A 21568-nucleotide genomic window follows, 5' to 3' on the forward strand; every position below is an offset into this window, starting at 1 on the left:
AGAGGATATAGAGAAATAGGAATGCTTTTCCATGGTTGGTGGGACTGTAAACTAGTTCAACCATTGTGGAAGACAGTGTGACAATTCCTCAAGGATCTAGAACTAGAAATGCCATTTGACCCAGCCATTCCATTACTGGGTATATATCCAAAGGATTATAAATCATGCTGCTATAAAGACACACGCACACGTATGTTTGTTGTGGCACTATTCACAATAGCAAAGACTTGGAACCAACCCAAATGTCCATCAATGATAGACTGGATTAAGAAAATGTGGCACATATACACCACGGAATACTATGTAGCCATAAAAAAGGATGAGTTCATGTCCTTTGTAGAGACATGGATGAAGCTTGGAACCATCATTCTGAGCAAACTATCACAAGGACAGAAAACCAAACACAGCATGTTTTCACTCATAGGTGGGAATTGAGCAATGAGAACACTTGGAAACAGGGTGGGGGACATCACACACTGGGACACACTGGGATCTGTCGTGGGGTTGGGGGATGGGAGAAGGATGACATAGGAGAAATACCTCATGTAAATGACGAGTTAAAGGGTGCAGTACACCAACATGGCACTTGTATACATATGGAACAAACCTGCACATTGTGCATATGTACCCTAGAACATAAAATATAATAAAAAAATTTAAAAATGGCATACAATAATAGTGCATATTTTTGAAGTGCTTGCAATGATTTGATAAAAGTATACATTGTGTATAAACCAAATCAGGGTATTTAACATATCCATCACCTAATGCATTTATGATTTATTCGTGCTGAAAATATTAAAATCCTCTCTTCTGGTTAATTTGAAATATACGATACCATGTTGTTAGCTATAATCACCCTACTTTTCAATAGAACACTAGAATTCATTCCTTCTATCTGACTATAGCTTTTTTCCCCATTGGCCAATCTCTCCCTTTCCTGCCTTCCTCTTGTTCTCCTCAAGCTCTGATATTCCCTATTCTACTATCTACTTCTGTGCGATCAGCTTTTTTAGATTAGACATATGAGTGAGATCATATGTTATTTGTCTTTCTGTGGCTGACTTATTTCACTTAACATATGTCTTCAAGGTTTATTTATGTTGTTTCAAATGACAGAATTTCTTTTCTTTTTATGGCTGACTAGTATTCCATTGTGTGTGTGTGTGTGTGTGTTTGTGTGTATAACAATTGTATTATTCATTCATCCACTGATTGACACTTAACTTGATTGTAGATCTTGGCTATTAATTGTACTGCAATAAACATGGGAGTGCAGATAGCTCTTTGACATACTGATTTCATTTTGTTTGGACATATAACTAGTAGTGTGATTGCAGGATCATGTGTAAATTCTACTTTTAATTTTTGAAGAACATTTTTACTATTTTTCATAATAGCTATGTTAATTTATATGCCTATCCACAGTTTATAAGAGCTCCTCCATCTCCACATCTGCACCAGCATTTCTTAATTTTTGTCTTTTAAAAGTAGTAATTATTGGAGTGAGGTGATATCTCATGGTGATTTTGATTTGCATTTCCTTCGTGAGTGATGTTGAACATTTTTTCTTATACTTGTTGGCCATTTGTTTGTCTTCTTTTGAGAAATGTTGATTCAGGTCTTTTGACTGTTTGTTAATTGGATTATTTGAGTTTTTTGCTATTCAGTTGGAGTTTTTTATATATTCTGGAAATAGGCCCCTTGTCATACGCACAGTTAGCAAATATTTTCTTCCATTCTGTGGTTGCCATTTCACTCTTGATTGTTTCCTTTGCTGTGCAGAAGATTGTAGTTTGTATATAATTTGTCTATTTTTGCTATTGTCTGTACTTTTTGGTTCTTATCCAAAAAAAATCTTGTCGAGATCAATGTCATATAGTGTTTCCCCTATTTTTTTTTTCTAGTGGTTGTAATATTTGAGGTCTTACATTTAGGTCATTAATCCATTTTAAGTTCAATTTTTGTCTAGCTTTATTCTTTTGCACATAAATATAGAGATTACCAGCACCATTTATTGAAGAAATTTTCCTTTCTCCATGAGTTCTTGTCACCTTTGTGAGCAATCAGTTATCTCTGAGTACACGGATTTACTTGTGTTCTTTATACTCTTGCATTGGAGTATGTGTTTATTTTTATACCAGTACCATCCTGATTTAGTAACCATAGATCTGTAACATATTTTATGATCAGGTAGTGTTATTCTTCCAGCTTTGTTCTTTTCACTCAAGATTGCTTTGGCTATTTGGGGTCTTTAAGGTTTCCATATGAATTTTAGAATTGTTTTTCTTATTTCTATGAAAAATGTCATTACTATTTTAATAGAAATTGCTTGAATATCTAGATAACTTTGGGTAGTATGAACATTTTAATAATTTTAATTATTCACAGCCACGACCATGATATATATTTTCATTTATTGTCTCTTCAATTTATTTCATCAATGTTTTATAGTTTTCAGTGCAGAGAATTTTTACTTCCTTTGTTAAATTTATTCCTAAATATATTTTATTAGCTGTAGGATTGTTTCTCTAATTTATTTTTCAGATAGTTTGCTACTAGTGTATAGAAGTGCTACTGATTTTTTTGTGTTAATTTTGGATCTTGCAACTTTACTGAATTCACTTGTTAGTTCTAAATGTTTTTACTAATGTCTTTAGGGTTTTCCCTATATAAGTCCATGTCATCCGCAAACAGGGACAATTTAACTTCTTCCTTTCCAATTTTGGATGTCTTTTATTCTTTTCTTTTTCCATTTTTTTTTTTTTTTTTGAGACGGAGTCTGGCTCTGTCGCTTGGGCTGGAGTGCCATCATGTTTGTCTCATTCCAAATATTAAAGAAACTGCTTTCAACATTTCTTTGTTCAGTATAATATTAGCTGTGCATTTGTATGTATGGCCTTAATTGTGTTGAGGTACATTTCTCCTATATCCAACTCGAAAGTTTTTATCATGAAAATATAAAACTTGAATTTTACTTGTGCCTTTTCTGTATCTATTGAGGTTACCATACAGTTTTTGCACTTCATTGTTTTAATGTGATGTATCAAGTTTATGGATTTTTTTATGCTGAACCATTCTTGCATCCCTGGTATGAATCCCCCTTGATCATGGTGAATCTTTTTAATGTCCTGTGAAATTCGGTTTGCCAGCATTTTGCTGAGGATTTTGCTTTTATATTCATCAGGGGAATTGACCTGTTGTTTTCTTTCTGTGTTGTGTTGTTGTTTTCTGGTTTTGGTATCAGAGTAATGCTGACCTTATAGATAGAATTTGGAAGCATTTTGTTCTCCTCAATTTTTCAGAATAATTTCAATAGAATTGGTATTAGTTCTTCCTTAAATATTTCATATAATTCAGTAGTAAAGACATCAGGTCCTGGGTTTTTTTTTTTTTTTTTTGATCAGAAGATTTTTGTGACTGATTCAATCTTGTTATTCATTATTGATCTGTTCAGATTTTCTATTTCTTCCTCTTTCAGTTTTGTCAGGTTGCATGTATCTAGGAATGTATCTGTTTTCTCTAGGTCACCCAGTTTGTTGGCACACAATTGTTCATAATAGTATCTTATGTTCATTTGTGTTTCTGTGGTATCAGTTGTAATGTCCCCTCTTTATCTCCAATTTTATGTATTCAAATCTTTCTTTTTTAGCTAGTTTTGCTAAAACTGTGTCAACATTGTTTATTTTTTCAAAAAACTCTTTTTATGTTGATCTTTTGTATTTGTTTAGTCTCTAATTTATTTTGTTCTAATTTTTATTATTTTCTTTCTTCTATTCATTTTGGTTTAGGTACCTTAAGGTGCTAAGTTAGGTTGTTTATTTGAGATCTTTCTTCGTGAATGATATAGGCCTTCATTGCTAAAAATTATCCTCTTGGAAATTCTTTTGCTGTATCCTATTGGTTTTGATATGATGTGTTCCCATTTTCATTTGTCTCAAGAAAATCTTAAACTTGGCTTGTAATGTCTTCATTGACCCATTGAGTCTTAAACTGAGCCATCAAGTAGCTCTCTCAGTGCTACCCAAAACATGATGTCTCAGTGTTCACTGTCACCTTTTGCCTGCCTAGATGTGGGTTCTGAGTTGGATAACCCAAAGAGGAGAGTGCAGAACACAACGTGTCAATCAATGTAGGCTTTCAATGTTGCCACTTCTACTACATTCATCATTGTTATTTTTAAATACATAAACTACTACATTTTTAGGGTGAAATTGATTGTGTGTATCACAAAAGGCAGTTCGGAAAATCTGAGTCATTTTTATTTGTATAGAGGGGCTGCATTGTAGTGTAACTTATTATCACTACAAGTTCAAATAAAAAATAAATATTGCATGGAATCTTTCAGATGTTTGCCCTGAACATGAAAATTTGGCATAAGTGACTGAATACTTAACTTTGCATCCAGATGTTTTGTTTTAAGCTGACACTAGCTAGTGTCATAAGTACTTACAACCTCCCAAGGTATCCATAGAATTACATACTTCTAGATTTTTACTGCTTCACCATATTATTAGCATTATCCATCACTTTTTAAAGTACTTCTACAAGATCTAAATTTATTAAACTCTTCAATTAAGCCCATTAAGATGCACAGTAAGCATGTATATTTCAAATGAGTGCTTTGGTAGTCCCAAGTGATAGAGTACTTTTCATATCATAAACAAATCTTCTTAGGGGATAAGTTTCTTCCAATTTACACTGCTGTACTCTGAAAATTTCACTGTACACTGAACTTCACATATACAGGAACTAGTACGCGCTTTCCAAGTAATATCTCATTTACTTCATTTTCCTCAGAACCTTATTACCATTACCCATTTGTATGTGAATACAGTCTTCAAATACAGGGTTATGTACTCTTTAAAAATGATTGAATTGTATGAGGTGCTTATGCTCTGAAGCCAATATGTCTTAAACAACATTGCTCACTCCAAAGTAGAGCTTAATAATATTAAAATTGGCTTCTTGTATTAGACTTATTAAATGTTCTCATACCAACATTTTTCTTCTGTATTTTAAAAATTCATTCTTTACGTGTACATAGTGGGTATATATATTTATGGGGTACATGAGATATTTTGATATAAGCATACAATGAGTAACAATCACCAAGGGTAAATGAGGTATCTGTCACTTCGAGCATTTTCATTTCTTTGTGTTATGAACATTCCAGTTATACCATTTTAGTTATTTTAAAGTGCTATAAATTATTGCTGACTATAGTTACCCTATTGTGCTATCAAATACTAGATTTTACTCATTCTAACTATATTTTTGTACCCATTAACCATCTCTATTTCTCCCCTCCACACATATGCTACCCAATTATTTGAACTTTTTCTTCTTAAAAGAGGACTCAGCAACCTACAGGTTAAATACTGCCTACTGTCTGTTTTTGTACACTCTGTAAGCTAAGAATTGTTTTTACATTTTTAATTGTTTGAAAAAATCAGAGGAGGAATAACACCTTATGATTTGAAACTTATATGAAATTCAAACTCTAGTAATCAGAGATAGTCTTATTTGAACATAATTATGGTCATTTGTTTAGGTATTTTCTAGGGCTGCTTTCACTGCTACAATGGCAACATCAGGTAGTAAAGATGAAAACCATATAACACAAAGCTTGCAGTACTTACTATCTGACCCTTTAAAGAAGTTTGTTGACTAGTCTTCTAATGGGTGATTGCTTGAAACTTTGATGTATGACCTCAGTTCCATTTCTAGGCTGACATTCACTTTAGGCATAAGTGTTTCAAATACAGTAACCCAAATTTGCAACTCAATATCAAGTCATTTTTATGTTGACTCTGACTTTTGACCATGTGCATAGTTTATAAGCTACAGAAACATTCCTCCAAACAGTTAGGTCTTCTTGCTACTTTTTCATATACTCCAATCACAGTGGATATTGTAGCTTCAGATTCTTGTAATTTTCTATCTACTTCATGGTATTCCATTTAACTGAGTCATGTTTTATATTGTTTCTTAATACATGTTAGGATTTTTCTATGACAGCATTTCCCAGAGTGTGTTCCAAAAACATTAGATTTCCTATTATGTTCAAATGTATTATAAAATGGATCCATGTGCAAATAAGTTTGAAAAGCTCTTGGCTGAACAAATTTAGACGAGAAACGGTTTCTCTTCTGAATGACTTCTTTGTCAACAGCTTTTATATGCAGAATTTCTCAGATATATTTGACTGTCAAACATCTTTTTATGTAGAGTACATCATGAGACTTCACTGTTCTCTAAGGTGTCATAAATGTTTGAGAATAAGATTGAAAATTGAGTTAATTGGACTCTGATATCAAAAACCAAGCTGCTTTTGTACATTCGGAACATCTATAAAGTAGTTTGCATGTCTCATTTCCTCATATGAGCCAATTATTTGTTTATTTTTACTTAGTAACTAACAGCAAGTATTTTGTGCCAGGAATTCCTCTACATACTTTTCAAATATTAACCATTTAACTTATATAAAAACCCTGTGACTTATTTGAATTCTAATCCATATGTTACAGATGAGAAAACTGATGCACCAGGAACTAAGGTGATTTTCCAAAGCAATTTAGCTAAAAGTTGCTAGAACTAGAATTCAAATATAGACAGATTGATTGCAGAGTCCATGCTTTTAACTAATAAACTGTGCTGGCTTTCCTGACCCAAAGTCACAGCTACATGTAGCAAAATTTCTCTAAATACAAAGTGTACTTATCTATGATGGATTTACTTTGGACAGAGAAAATTTCTAATCAAAGAATATAATCTACTTTATATCTGATTTCTAATATAGAGGACACTGTAAACTAAAACAATAATAACAACAGTAATCACAAAACAAAATAAGGAGAGAGACAACTTACCAAGTATTTATTTCTTTCCCTGTCTTTGTCTGTTCAGGCTGCCATAAATAAATATCACAAACTGGGTTGCTTAAACAACAGAAATATATTTCTCACAGTTTAGTAGTGTGGGAAGTCTGGGACCAAGATGGTAGCAAGCTAGGTCTCATTTTGGGGCCTCTTCTCTTTGCTTCTCTTTGCTTGAAAGCAATTGCCATTTGACTATGGACTCATTTGTCTTCTTTGTGCACTTGGGTTCAGAGTGAGCTCTCTGGTGTCTCTTATAATGATACAGGGTCCTACCCTTATAACCGCATTTAACCATAATTAACTAGCTTGTTTTTTAAGGTTCTGTCTCTAAATACAGTCACATAGAGAGTTAGGGCTTCAACATATGAGTTTGAGAAGAGCACAGTTCTGTCTATAGCAGTCTCCTTACCATACTTAATAGGCACTTGTATAGTTAGATTGCAGTAATTTGACTAGTTCTTGTCAATATACTGAGAGCAAAAATGATGTGTGGTCCAAGGTAAGGGCCATTGCTTCTCTGTCCTGTCTATTTTTTCCTGATGTGTTAATCTTGGAGACCACATGATTCAAATGTTGGAGGAGGGCTGCCTTATCTCCAACCCATAGTAGTTTCATCAGAAGTATATTGTTGATGCATTAAGTCACTAAAATTTCTGGGTTTGTCCATTTTGTCTGCTAGAATTACTGCTATTTTACAGTTGATCATTTTACAAGGAAAACCTAACCCTTGGAGTAAGGGAGTGGATAAATGGCATGCTATAATACAAAAGATTGTAACATAAAAATGTTACCAGCATTGATATTCCCAAATAGTAAATATAGTTGTCATTTATTAAAATCTCCTAGAAGCCATTTTTGTGCACTTTTCAATACTACGTAAAACTTAACTCAGTTTCTTATTTCTTGCATAAAATACATTGTATAAGAAGGAAAGTATTTAAGAAGCATCAGAAAAGAATACTAATTGATTATATTAGATTGGTTGTAATCTCATATTTGGTAGAACATAACCCTGCCCTTTAGCAAATCACTTACCTTCTCTGGACTTTCTCTGATGATTTCAAATTTATTACTATAAAGCAATAATATAAAGTTAGAGAAAATATGCTTTTACCTGGATATGGTAGAATATTAAAAATATTATAAAAATATTGTTTTAATATATACTGTACTTATTTGCAAGATATAGTTCATAATTATGAGCATAAAAGTCATTAATGAGTTAACAATTTGAATTATTTTACTAAAATTTGAAACTATAAATTTATTTTCATTGAGTCTTTAAAAACCTTTAATAAAAATGTCAAAAGATGTGAAATATTGCAAGGTTGGTTGACTGTCTGTATTAGTCTACTCAGGCTGCTATAACAGAATATCACATACTGGAAGGCTTAAACAATAGAAATTTTTTTTCTATCAGTTCTGGAGACTAGAAGTCCAAAGTAAGATGCCATGGCTTGTTTTCTGGTGAGGCATCACTTCCTGGCTTTCAAACTCCTACTTTCTCACTGTGTGTCCTCTCATGGTCTTTTCTCTTTGTGCTCATACTCCTGTGTCTCTGTCTCCTATGTGGACTGCAGTCCTATCAGATTAGGGCCCCACTCTTATGACCTCAGTTAACCTTAAATACCTCCTTTAGCTACCTCTATCTCCTGATAAATACATCAGAGTTTAGAGATTCAACAATTCAGTCCATAACATTGTCATGTATTACATTCATCTTTCCAACTAAATTCAGCATTTCCAATTTGATGAAATATGGTAAATTCTTAATCATACATATTGACATCTGGTATTTCATATAGGAGTGTGAGACATTTTAATTTCAACATCATACAGTTTATCCCCAAATCATTTTCAGATAAATTGTTATCAGATACATTAAAGTTATTTCATTTCAATGGCATTGATTTTCTTCTTCAAGCACCTCTAAGTCTCATTTTATCAATAAAAATAAAATGCCTATCTCATAGATTATGTCATAAGACTTAAATTAGAAGTAGAAGCTCTTGAAATGTAATGAGCCTGCTAAACACTTAATAACAATTATTATTGTATTTATTCTACAGATTAAACATGAGTTTAAATGCAAACAATCCTTGTCTATACTAGACCTAGATTCTTCTCTTAAGCAACAAAATATTGGGATAAGAACTTGATCCTCCAAAGCATACAAAACACATCTAAATATTTCAGTAGGAGCATGGTTGGAAGATGCATTATTGTATTTTTGTACTTAAAAATTACAAACAGTAAATTTAACATATCACCGTTCACATTTATACATAGTCTGTTGAAGACTTGCATTTGTGACCATCATCAGTGAGGCCTAGTAACAGCTTCTGAAGGAGTTAGTGAAACCCAGTATTGATAGGAGGCAGGAAGAATAAAATCGGGTCAGGATTAGTGATGTAACCATCATGAAATATGTTCAATTAGAACACTTCAGAGGCAAGAGGATCTGTATTGCTTCATTACAAACAGGTTCCAAAAAGCCATACTGCTGATAATAACATAGCATTGCTACCTTTTTCATATTAATGTAAAAGTATCCAGAAACAAGGTGTTTGACAATAAAGAATATGAGGCCTATAAACAAACTTTTGCTGAGAATCTTATGTATCCTAAGGGTGACCCTAGTGTTGGACTTCCCACAAGACCTGAGAAGGAAATTGGAGTAATGGGGCTTAGGTCTAAGGAGGAACAAAAGTTTCAATAGTTTAGAAGACTTGGCTCTATTTGGTTTATTCAAATAACCAACCTTCACTCTTTTTACCTGAGTTTACCCTCAATATTTCTATGTCTTCTAACCAATTAATACCTGACAAATGTGCATACCACAATTACAAAGCTAGTAAGAAGACATTTTTTTAAAACTCAGGTATTTTGATTCCTACTTCTTTGCTCTTTACACTAAAATGAGTGATGTCTTGTTGGAAAGTTTAGCTTTGTCAACAGCAATAAATAGTCTGACAAGTTCTACTTATTTTTCTCTATCCCAAGCATAGATCATGTGGTCACAGGGTTATCTAACTTGTGCAATTCAATAAAATAGAGAGATACTTTAAAAAGGGTAATAAAGATAAACTTTTCACCCTGGGCTCACATGCACTGTGCTATCGAGGCTGTCTTTAGGATTATTAGCTCCTCGATTTTGACAGACCACAGTGAGATTCATACATCCTTTACCTAATACACTGCTTTAAAATTTAATAGCAGCACTTCCTACATCAGCCTTGCATTAAATAAGGACACAAAAAGATTGAATAGCAGCTTTACTGGCTTGACAACAATCACTGAAATACTAGGCCCAGAAACACATGTCTAAATGTCTGAAGTTTTTGAGTGCTAATTCCAGATTCTCTACATTTACAGGGATATCCTTACCTTTCTCATTTGAAGCAAATGTTAATAGATTAATTAATAAATGCACAGGAAATGTGTAACGAATATATTATATGCTATGTCAGGTCCCAATAGCTATACTTTCAGAAAACGATGAAAAGTCTGGATATACTCTATAGAAATACAGAAGGCTGAAAGAGTTATTGGAGAAAAAATCACTTTCTCTTGGTAATCATTGATAATAGCTAAATCTGCAGATAACAGATATGATGTAATTTGTTTCTCCATAAGACCAGCAATAGTATATCTAAATAAAAATAATTAAAGGAAACACCATAATACTGAGTCTACATTTTCTGAATTTTTGTACGTCTCCATTTTGAAATATCTTTGTGTTGGTATACATACAGAATAGTTTTGAAAAAGAATACAATTTTAAAATGTAATTAATTTGGGTATAGGTTTTTAAAAAGTCTTATAGAAATGATTCCACAATACAGGAAATGTACAAAGAATTAGAGTTACATAAGGAGAAAGCTAAATGAGAGTGTAGAATTATAAAGAAAAATCAGCAGGTTAAGGAATGCTTAGCAGGTGAGCACAGTGGCTATCACAAAAGTAAATGGTGATTAAAAGTTGGAAAACAGAAAGAATAGATAGATGATTCAGGTGAATAAGTGCAGACATAGATAGGACATAAATGAACAAAATGGAAAACTGGAGTAATTGAGTTTCTCTGTGAAAAGTGGAAAAGTAAATGATTGCTCCATTATGCATAAAATAATTCAACCTACATGCAATTCAGAGTTGCCTTGAGCTTTTACTCTAAAATTTAAAACTTACTAAATATGTTACCAAATTGATCACTGTAGACCTATTATACCTCTAATAACATATAATACCGTCTGAAGTTTGCTATAAAACATTTTGAACCAGGTGCAGTGGTGTGTGCCTATGATACCAGCTACTTGAGAGACTAAAGCAGGAAGACTGCTTAAGCCAAGGAGGTCAAGTCCAGGCTGGCAACACAGCAATACTCTCTCTGTAAAAAAATAAAATAAAATTTAAGTAATAAAACCTTTTGAAAATATCTGAAATTTTGTTTGCATATAAAATACCTCTATGTTTGTATATAAAATACCATGACCTCTGGAGTCTTGGTTGTAGACTTCACAAAATTCCTGTCATCCCAGATGGTTATTTGTAGTGCGTGAAATAAATCTCTTTTTTCTTGCCAGTGGCTGATGTAGGAATGGACATGTAATCTAGTTATGTCCAAAGAGGTATAAATTAAAATGCATTAGCACTTGGAGGCATTTTTTCATTCCTAATAGAAGACACAGAAAAGTATATTTTCTTGATCATTAGTGTATCTGTTGTTTGTGTCTGTCTGTTACCCCTCAAAAAATGGCAGACATGGGCAACCATAAGGGAAATTACAAATTTCAGCCGTCTAATTCCTTACTTATAAAGCCTTAGGAAGAATGCACTGATAATAAGAATAGTAGAATAGGATGATGGAAATAATCATGGTCTTTGATAATATTATTGAATTGCTTATCAAATTATGTCTGAGATCTTTAGGTGAGAAAATAAATTTTCTCAATGTTTTAGTCATTTTAAAGTGGGTTTTCTGATTATTCCAGTTTAGTATTAGTTAGGGCTTTCTAGAGAAACAGAACTTTGTAAATGTAGAGTGTGTAAATATAGAGTGAGAGTGGTTACAAAGAATTGGCTCATGCGATTATGGAAGCTAAGAAGTCTCAATCTCTGCAACCAGGAGACCCAGGAGAGCTAGTGGTATAAATTCCATTCCACTCCAAACCTGAAAATCAGAAGTGCTGATGGTACAGATCACAATCCACAGGAGAACAACTATGTCTCAGCATTCAGGCAAAAAGAATTAAACCTTTTTCTGAATTTTTGTTCTATTTGGGTCTTCGATGGGTTGATGAGGCCTACCCATATTGGACATCTGCTTTCCTCAGTCCACTAATTCAAATGCTAAACTTTTCTAGAAACACCCTCAAAGACATATCCAGAAGTAACATTTAAAACGTATCTTGTCATCCTGTGGCCCACTCAAGTTTATACATAAAATTAACCATCACAAGTTTTAAAACATTGTGTAATATGTCAAGATCCATTTTAAATGTAAATTTCAGCCAACTAATTCCTTACTTATAGCAACAATTAGGAAATTAATGACTTAAAATGCATTGTTTTAATCTAATCTGACTATTTATTATATTTTTATTTTTCTTTGTTCAAAGATGTTTCTCACAGTCAAACCTTAGCAAAGGTGATCCTACCTAAAACTGTATATAATTGGATATCCTCTGCTATCTGTTCTGTAAGGTTGTATTTTTGGGGGAGGGGGATGGTTTGATTGACTACTTTTTAATCCTTTTATTGACAATGTCTATCTCCACACTGGAGACTATGTCTCATTCATTTCAATAGATCTCTCTTTCTACCCTCATGCTGTCCTTGCAGATCAATCAGCTTTGTTAAGAGGACAAAAGCTTTCCTCAAATCCAGATAGATTATCATTAGTATGTTGTCCATTTTACTACTTCATTACTGTGGGAAAATAAATAATAAATACATTCAATTGAGTTTTTCTTGATGATATTGTAGTAGTCAAATATAAAAGCATTGTTCATCATTATGAGAGAGCATGTTTCTTTAATCTATCCAATTTTAGGAAATTGATGACCTGTCTGAATATGGGAGGGAGTTTGTCTATTACAAGGGCACATTTCCCCAGGAGATCTCAGGATGATTCTGTGAAGCTAAGTACATTATTCCATTATGTAACTTTTCAATTTCCTCATGATACATAATAAAGATGCTATTGTTTGGGGAAATGTAATACATGAAACAGTACTTTAAAAGGTTTTGTTGTTTAGGATATTGACTCTACGATTTTAGATAGGCCTGTGTTTTTATCGAACCAATTAAGAAGTGGGAACTATTAGAGTCTTTGTTATCATTATGTTAAATTTCCATACAGATTGTATTTGAATATGTTTCCTTTAATCGTCTGTAGTTGATAAAATAAATTAGGCTTTTTTCATCTAAAATGAGCTTCATTTGTATGTATATTTGTATAATACACACCAACTCATATATACACACATATAAATAGAATAGTTTGGATATATTGGAGTAGTCCACCTTGATCAATAATGAAGAATGAAGAATTGACATTTAAAACATAATCTCTTCAGAATAAAAGTAATTAAAACCAAAGTAAAAACTTTGAAGAAAAATGAAGAAAACAACAAAAAGATTGATTAGCTGTACTTTTATCTATTATCATGTTTAACTTAATGATTTCATTTCAACGTTTATGTCTTCTTTCCACTGACAAATTTATTTTAAAAGGATAGTATAATATCTATTTCCTTTGAGAATCCTTATATTGCAGTAAAATTTGCATAACATAACACTTATCTTTCAAACCATTTTAAAGTGTAAATCCAGTGACATTAACCACCTTCACACCTTCACATTATTGTTTATCATCATCATTCATCTCCATAAATTTTCCTCTTCCCAAACTAAAACTCTGTACCTATTAAACAATAACTCCCCGTTTCCCTCTTCCTCCAGCCACTAGAAACCACCATTCTATTTTTTGTCTCTATGAATTTGACTACTATAGGTACTTTATATAAGTAGAATCACATGAAATTTGTTCTTTTTTGTACACTTTATTTCAATTAGCATATTTTCTTCAAGGTTCATCGACCTAGTATGCATAAAAACTTCTTTTTAAGGCTGAAAAACATTTTAATGTAAAAAATATATCTTTTATGTAAATAACATTTTCCTAGACTTTTCCTTAGTGCTATGACAGTGCAAGAGACTTCTCTGGTGCCAAGTTATTAATGAATGTGATTGTGCTCTCAAAGTAATGCAAATCAAAAACAAAAATGTATTAGTCACCAAGTGAGATATCATATCTGTGCTAGTCTAAACCAACAACAAAACATCAAATAAGAGAATTATTTTCTCCAAAACATAATTCAAATTACTGAGAGCCAAGGGAATAAAATATGTATTTTATATTATTATTTTTATTATTTATTATATTTATATTTTATAGTATATAAATGTGTGTTATATATGTACACACACAGTATTTATGGGCTAGGACAAAATAGTTGATTGGGAAGTAACATTTCAAGCTATTAAGTAAACTATTATGAAGAAGATGTTGACTTTTTTTTTTAACGAGATGTTATGAACTGAATTGTACCCCCTGAAAACTCATATGTTGAAGCCTTAATCCTCATTGTAACTATAGTTGGAGATAGGGCCTCTAAGGGGCTAGTTCAGATGAAATGAGGCCGTACTGGTGTCCTTATGAGAAGAGGAAGCGACACCAGGACTGTGTGCATACAGAGTAAAGGCCATATAAGGATATAGTGAGAAGACAGTCATCTGTAAGCCAAAGGAAGAGTCCATACTAAAAACCAACTCTGCCAGCACCTTCATTTTGGACTTCCCATGTTCAAGAATTATGAGAAATAAATTTCTGTTGTTTAAGCCACTCAGTATATGGTACTTTGTTATGGCGGCCCTAGCAGACTTGTAGAAGAGAGTATTAAAAATTTCCAGGTGATTTTATTATCAGCTGTAAAAATTTCTGATATTTCACTCTAATAATCACATATTTGTTCATGCACACACACCAACACACACACACTCAGTTGACAGCCATGATAAAATTTGCTTACTATATTAAATTTATGTCTTCATATTAATTTAATGAATCTCACTCATTAGTAGCTTTCAGCTGAATAAATAGTGGATTTCATATTTCTCAGAGTTATTTTTTATTTCAAACTTGAGTGTTGTATGAATACAGAGGCCAAGAAATACCAACATCAAGTTAATTAAATTGACATCTTTTGATCAAATTTTATTTTTTTGTAGGACTTGCATTTTCAAATCTTCCTGTGTCTGCTACATAGTTTTGTTCAATAGATCATTAATGATATTTTATAGATGCTTTATTTACATACTTACACCAACATTAAAAACACTTTGGAGTATCAAATTAAAATTCCACATTTAGTACAAATCGGAAGGGTTAAAAACTGGTGTGAGCTCAGATTTGAAGTAATTAATTTAGTAATTGTCAGAGACAAACAAGTAGAGCATGAGAAGGAATATTCATTATGTGCACAAAGTAAGACTCTGGATTCCTAATTAACATTAAAGCAGCATCAGCATAAAATGAGCATTAATATTCCACAGAATAATTGGCAACCTTTGTGGCACAATTTCTTGTTTTTTAATTTTTTTTTCTCTAACTTTAGCTAGTTTCAAGAAGGTGTGATTATTCCTGGTTGACAGAACAATTATGGTTTATGTTATGCTATGTCCTACTCCTCTTCCTACTGATAGTCACAGACAGTGTACAGTTAGTACAAACCACACTAAAAAACTTTAATATGGATTCTCTCATTTCATCCTCAGCACAGCACTATGAAATAGATAGTATTTTCATATTCATTTTGTAGATTGGATGTTATATGGGTTTTGAAAGCTACTTGACAAATGTCTGCCTACATGCTTACGTGCCTACATGCTTAATTTCCATGTTATAAACTCTCTTGCAACACATACTTTGTATTTATATTACACATTATCATTTTCCAAACACCTTTATTGTCTCAATATGAATACACCAACCCTATGTAATAGCTATCCAGATTTCAGGCAAAGAAACTGAGATGCAGAAAAATTAATCCAGTGGCCCAAGATGACAAAATAAGGAAGTAACTCACTTCCCAATTGAACCTACTTTTCCTTTTAGTACTTAATGTCTCAAGTATTATTTTACTAAAAGAAGATGAAAAAATAAAGCAAACTTTGTGTAGCCTAGCAGTTGCTTATAGCCTCACTTATTTTTCTAACTTTGAATTAGTTATATATGGATGAAATTAAAAATTAAAATGTAAATCTGTATTCTAGTTTATTTTGAAAAATTAAAAATTTTGACAACATGACAGCAAATATGTGAGCCTGAAAAAGGCTATCTTCTCAGAAATGGCATGAGCCGTCTAGTTTACATTCCCTATTACACCATTCAGTTTACACTGGGCTACTTCATGCATTACCTTGCGTGCATTTGACTTTATGACCCTTATGTGGTTCAGTCGTTATGTTAGAAGAAACTTTTGGAACTAGATTATTCACTATTTCTTTTATCAGGTATATGAATCTCTGTAATTCTCCATTTATACAATATCTTACTAATCTTTGAACACAAATCAATCTTTTTTCTCCATGAAGATGGCTTCCCAGATAAGTTTAGCACATTGTTGATGCCTGCTTCCTCCAAATCCCCAGACAAAGGAAAAATTGCATGGGATGACGTTAAACAGGCAAACAAGACTTTTATGTAATGTTATTTCAATAGGAAAGAGAAGTCAGAGTTCAGCTCTGCTGACCAAAAGGCAGGTAGGTTTTTTAAGCACTAGGATAAGCTAGTGGGAAAGTACTGGAGGACATTAGTCGGGGGAGGTTGATCAATGGGATGCGTAGAGCACATTGAGTTATTTCTGAGTTTGGGTATGTTTTCTCTGTCATTAGGCCATATGATTTTGCTAATTGGTACCCATCAAAATAAGGTTCCTATTCTCCCACAGATATTTCATCTCAAAAGCACAGCTCCCAGGTCTTAGAAACATTCCTGGTTGTAAAACTGGTAAGAGACTTTTTAAAAAGATATCCATCTCAAATAGGCAGAGAGGCCCTGTACAATTTTTCTAAATAAATACTTTAAGGAAAGGGAGGTCAGGGCCCAAGAGTTAGAATGAAGACTCTTTAAAGATTCATCAGGCTGAGGGGGAGGTTAAGGCTTTTTTATTTACCCCATATAACTACTTGTAAAGACTGCCAATATTTCACCAGTGTCTGTTGTTCCTTTTTTTCTTTTTTTGTAATAGAATTCAAAGTTCAATGCTGGTCAGGTGGCTTGCTGGATAAAAATAACTTATTCCAGTTTCATCTGCCAAAATATGCTGTTTGACTCACTTCTGGCTAGTGAGAAGAGACTAGGCATGAAATCTGTGACCAAAAAGCAAAGGGGGTTGGCCTTTTCTCAGCTTTCCCTTGATCCTTCTGAATGGAATGTGGATAGAATAGTAGGAGCAGGAACAGATATCATAGATTAAGACATGGAAGATATCTGTTGTGCGTGGTAGAGTAAAATAATAAAAGAAATATGAGCCTCATTAAGATATTTATTAAAAAGTTAAAATTATGACTCTCTTACACACATATAAAAATGAGGATGTATTAAAGATTTTAACTCATGAATGAGGAAATTGGCAAGTGTTACAAGTTAGCAGGAAATCCTGATGAATAGAACATTTGTAGATCAGATGTATTGTATTGAAATAAATGTACCGAGTCAAGATTGCCGCTCAACACAGAATTAATTTATATGTTTGAAGACAAGAACAATCTTATAATGTTATCGGTTATCTACAATTAACAGGATTGAAAAATAGCTCCCACAGTTTCAGAATCAGGTAATTCTAAAGGTCTGCTATATGCAATGCATAGTTTTCCATTCAATACATTTTTATCCTAATTTTCCTTACAATCTTCAACTCTATGCAACTGCCACATCATTTTTAGGATACTTGTATGCAGGATGGCATGTAAGAAAAAATAATATATATATGGTATATCTGTATCTGCGAGCAGCTGTTTGCTTGTTTTTTGTTTTGTTTTGTTTTAATTTGTGTCCTTTGCTGTGGTAGATACACATGAAGCTAACAACTATTCACTTGTTATTAAATATATTTTGTCTTGAAGTATCTCATTGAAGTCTTATTTACCTCTTTAAAAAAGGTATGTGGAAGAAGTAAAATATCTTATACCTTTTTAACTTTTTCTCATTCCAATTATTTTTACTCCTACTTCCATTCTGAAAATATTTATAAATTGATTATTTAGAGTTAGCCTAATTTGACATTATTCTAGGAAAAAAAGTTGAGCAGAGAAATAGAGATATTTAAACCCACCTCTTATCTCTTGATAACAAAGCCATTTGGGGACACAGTTGAAAAACATGCTGGTCAATAAGCTACCACTGCTTACTCCAAGTCTTGGAAGACATAATAAAATTGAAGTGCTGATTTTTTCAGAAATAAATATACATAAATTATAAAAATTACTTATAATAGTTGGGTACAATATACATATAGTTAATTGAAATCCTTGTGCTTAACTTCAAGCTATTATTTTTACTATAACATTTAATCTGCTATTTTACCTACATTTTTATCAGACAAGCTGATGAGAAGTCAACTCAATTCATTTGAATTTTCTCTCATTTGATCCACTTCAACTAATCCTATAATTAGAGTAAATACACAAGAAGAAATTTTGTCAAAATATTATCAATTTTCCAGTAGTAAATCCAAAACATGTAAATTCTCTAATATGTAATAATGATAACAGTGATAATAATAATAACATGTTTTATTAACAGATAACTTACTAGGCGACAGGTATTTTGCTAAGAAATCATGAGGTATATAACTCTCACGTATTTATTCATTTATTCAAAACTGTTTATTCGTTTTCTGCATGCTCAGGCATTGTTCTCACCATCAGGAATGCAGAAATAAATGAGTTTGAGAGTTCCTGAGCTAATGGAGAGTTTGACTTCATGGCCATGTGACCTATGCCTCATTTTCAGAAGAACCGTCCTCTTGGTTTAATGCTCTATTTGTGCTATATTAACATTTTTGTCTTTGAATTAGTGTTTTGTATGTCAAAGCTGAGGTGACAATGGAGCATGAGCAGAAGAGGAACCTGCAACACCCATGTCTACCACTGTTCCTTCCTTCGCCATTTACATATGGCACATATGATGCCGCATGATTGCAGAATTCTGGTGGACGCTTGATGCATGGAAATTTAATGGGACTCAAAGCAAGTACAAAATAAGTAATGTATGGAAGCTTCCAATCACTAATGCAGAGAATCATGACATAGAAGGTAAGGGAAAGAAAGCATAACCCAGAGTTCCTTTTCCTTTCAGTCCTTCCTTACTCATCAGTAAGCCAAAGGTAGAGCATATAGGTGGAAGTAGAATCAAAAGAGTGGAGTTACGTTGGTGTGGTGTGTCCCGTTTTGTTTAGATCAATATATATGAACTATGTAATTTCTGTGATGTTTTGCATGAGTTAAATGCACCCACATTTTCATGTAAACTGTCATTGCATAAATACATGTGTAAGTAATCAAATTAAAATACTTCTTTACTTAAAATTACATTAGACAGCAAATAACAGCTCCATGACAAATTGAGCGAGCGAGAAAGATGGAGCACAGAAGGAGAAAGCTTTATATGTTAATACCATTTTTATTAAGCAAGGGGACTCACATTTTCATTTTTCAATGGGCTACATGAATTATGTAGCTTGCCCCATTTCGAACTTGCATTCTCATGAGGATACAGACAGTAAAAAAATCATTAGAATGGCAGATGTGGACATGTTAGGATACAGGAAGGGAATAGATATGGATGAGAAGGAGTATTTGGACACGGATATCAGGGAAGGACTTTTGAAAAGTCGACATTTTAATAGAAAACTGAGTGATGAGAAAAAGCCAGCTATAACAATACCTGGGGAATAGCTAGGAAGGAAAGAATAGCATAAAGAAAAGTCTCAATGTGAGAAACAGCTTCATGAGTTCCAGAAATGAAAAAAAAAAAAAAAAGAAAAAAAAGCCACAGTGACCTGAGCAGAGTGAGGAGAAGGGAGGAGAAGAGAGATGAAAGGGCAGTTCACAAGGGGCCCTAAGAATGTGTTCCAATTTTCCCGCAAGTGGAATGGGAGCTCCATAGTTTTTGCACAGGGAAGTGAGTGAGTGGATAAAATACTTTACTGTTACTTCTTTAGTTATGTTGAAATGGAGGTTTTGAGGTGTTGATGAAAAAGCTAAACTCTGTGAAATATTGGAAGGGGTTTATTCTGAGTCAAATATGAGGAACATGACACAGCCTCAGGGGGTCCTGAGAACATGTGCCCAAGATGCTTGGGTTACAGCTTGGTTTTACAGATTTTGGGGAGACAAATTACAGGCAAAAACATAAATCGATACATGTAAAGTATACATGGTTTGACCTGGAAACGAAGGGCAGGACATTTCAAATACAGGCAGGTGGGGGAAGAAGGAGTGGCTTGCAGGTCATAGGTGGATTAAAAGATGTCCTGATTGGCAATTGGTTGAAAGGGTCAAGCTTTGCCTGAAAAGTAGAAGTTAGCATAAAGAAATACTTGATAAGGGGAGATGTGGAAGTCAAGGTTCTTGTTTATGTAGATGAAGCTTCTAAGTAACATGCATCAGAGAGAACAGATGGTAAATATCTCTTATCAGACTTTAAAAGGTTTCAGGCTCTCTGCAAAAGATCTAGTAAGGAAAGAAGATTCTTTACAGAATCCAAATCTCCCCTACAAGAGACAACTTTGCAGGGCCATTCCAAAATATGTAAAAGAAATATATTTGGGGGTAAAATACTTTTATTTCCTTTAGAATTTGTTATCTGTCATGTGATGATACACAGAGTGAGGTTGGAATTTGGTTCCTTATTGCTACAAAGAGTCTGTTTTGTCAGTCTTTTGATCTCTACTTTAATGTTAATGCTGGTCAGTTGTGTTTAAACTCTAACGCAAACAGGATATAATGAGGCGTGTCTGATATCTCTACCTGTCCTGGCCTGAACTAGCTTTTCAGATTTCTTTGGGATCTTCTTGGCCCAACAGGGGAGTCCATTCAGTAAGTTGGGGGGCTTAAAATTTCATATTTGGTTTACAGAAGTTTATGGAGTTTTAATCTCTTGTCCTAGCTAACATTAGCTAATGTTCAGAAGAGACAGGTCTAAAAACTAAGTAATCTGACTTTGGGGCCCACACATTTAATGACTGTGATGTACTCTGAAAATAGATATTGCCTGCTGTGAATGGCAGTATGAAGTGAGCAATTAAGAAGATGATTTTATTCTGACTACTGTAATAGGGGAGAATATTCATTAATGAGGAAAACCTCAAAGTAAAGGAATATGGCCTGCAGTTCTACAGCACCAGGTAAACAAGGGAATGCTAAAGAAAACAGCAGACAGGGTTTTTATTTTTTTATTTTTTTAAATTTTTAAATTTTACTTTAAGTTCTCGGATACATGTGCAGAATGTGCAGGTTTGTTACATCGGTATATATGTGCCATGGTGGTTTGGTGCACCTATCAACCTGTCATCTAGGTTTTAAGACCTGTGTGCGTTAGATATTTGTCCTAATGCTCT

Source organism: Colobus angolensis, unplaced genomic scaffold (assembly GCF_000951035.1).
Source record: "Colobus angolensis palliatus isolate OR3802 unplaced genomic scaffold, Cang.pa_1.0 Scaffold189, whole genome shotgun sequence".
Lineage (NCBI taxonomy): Eukaryota > Metazoa > Chordata > Mammalia > Primates > Cercopithecidae > Colobus > Colobus angolensis.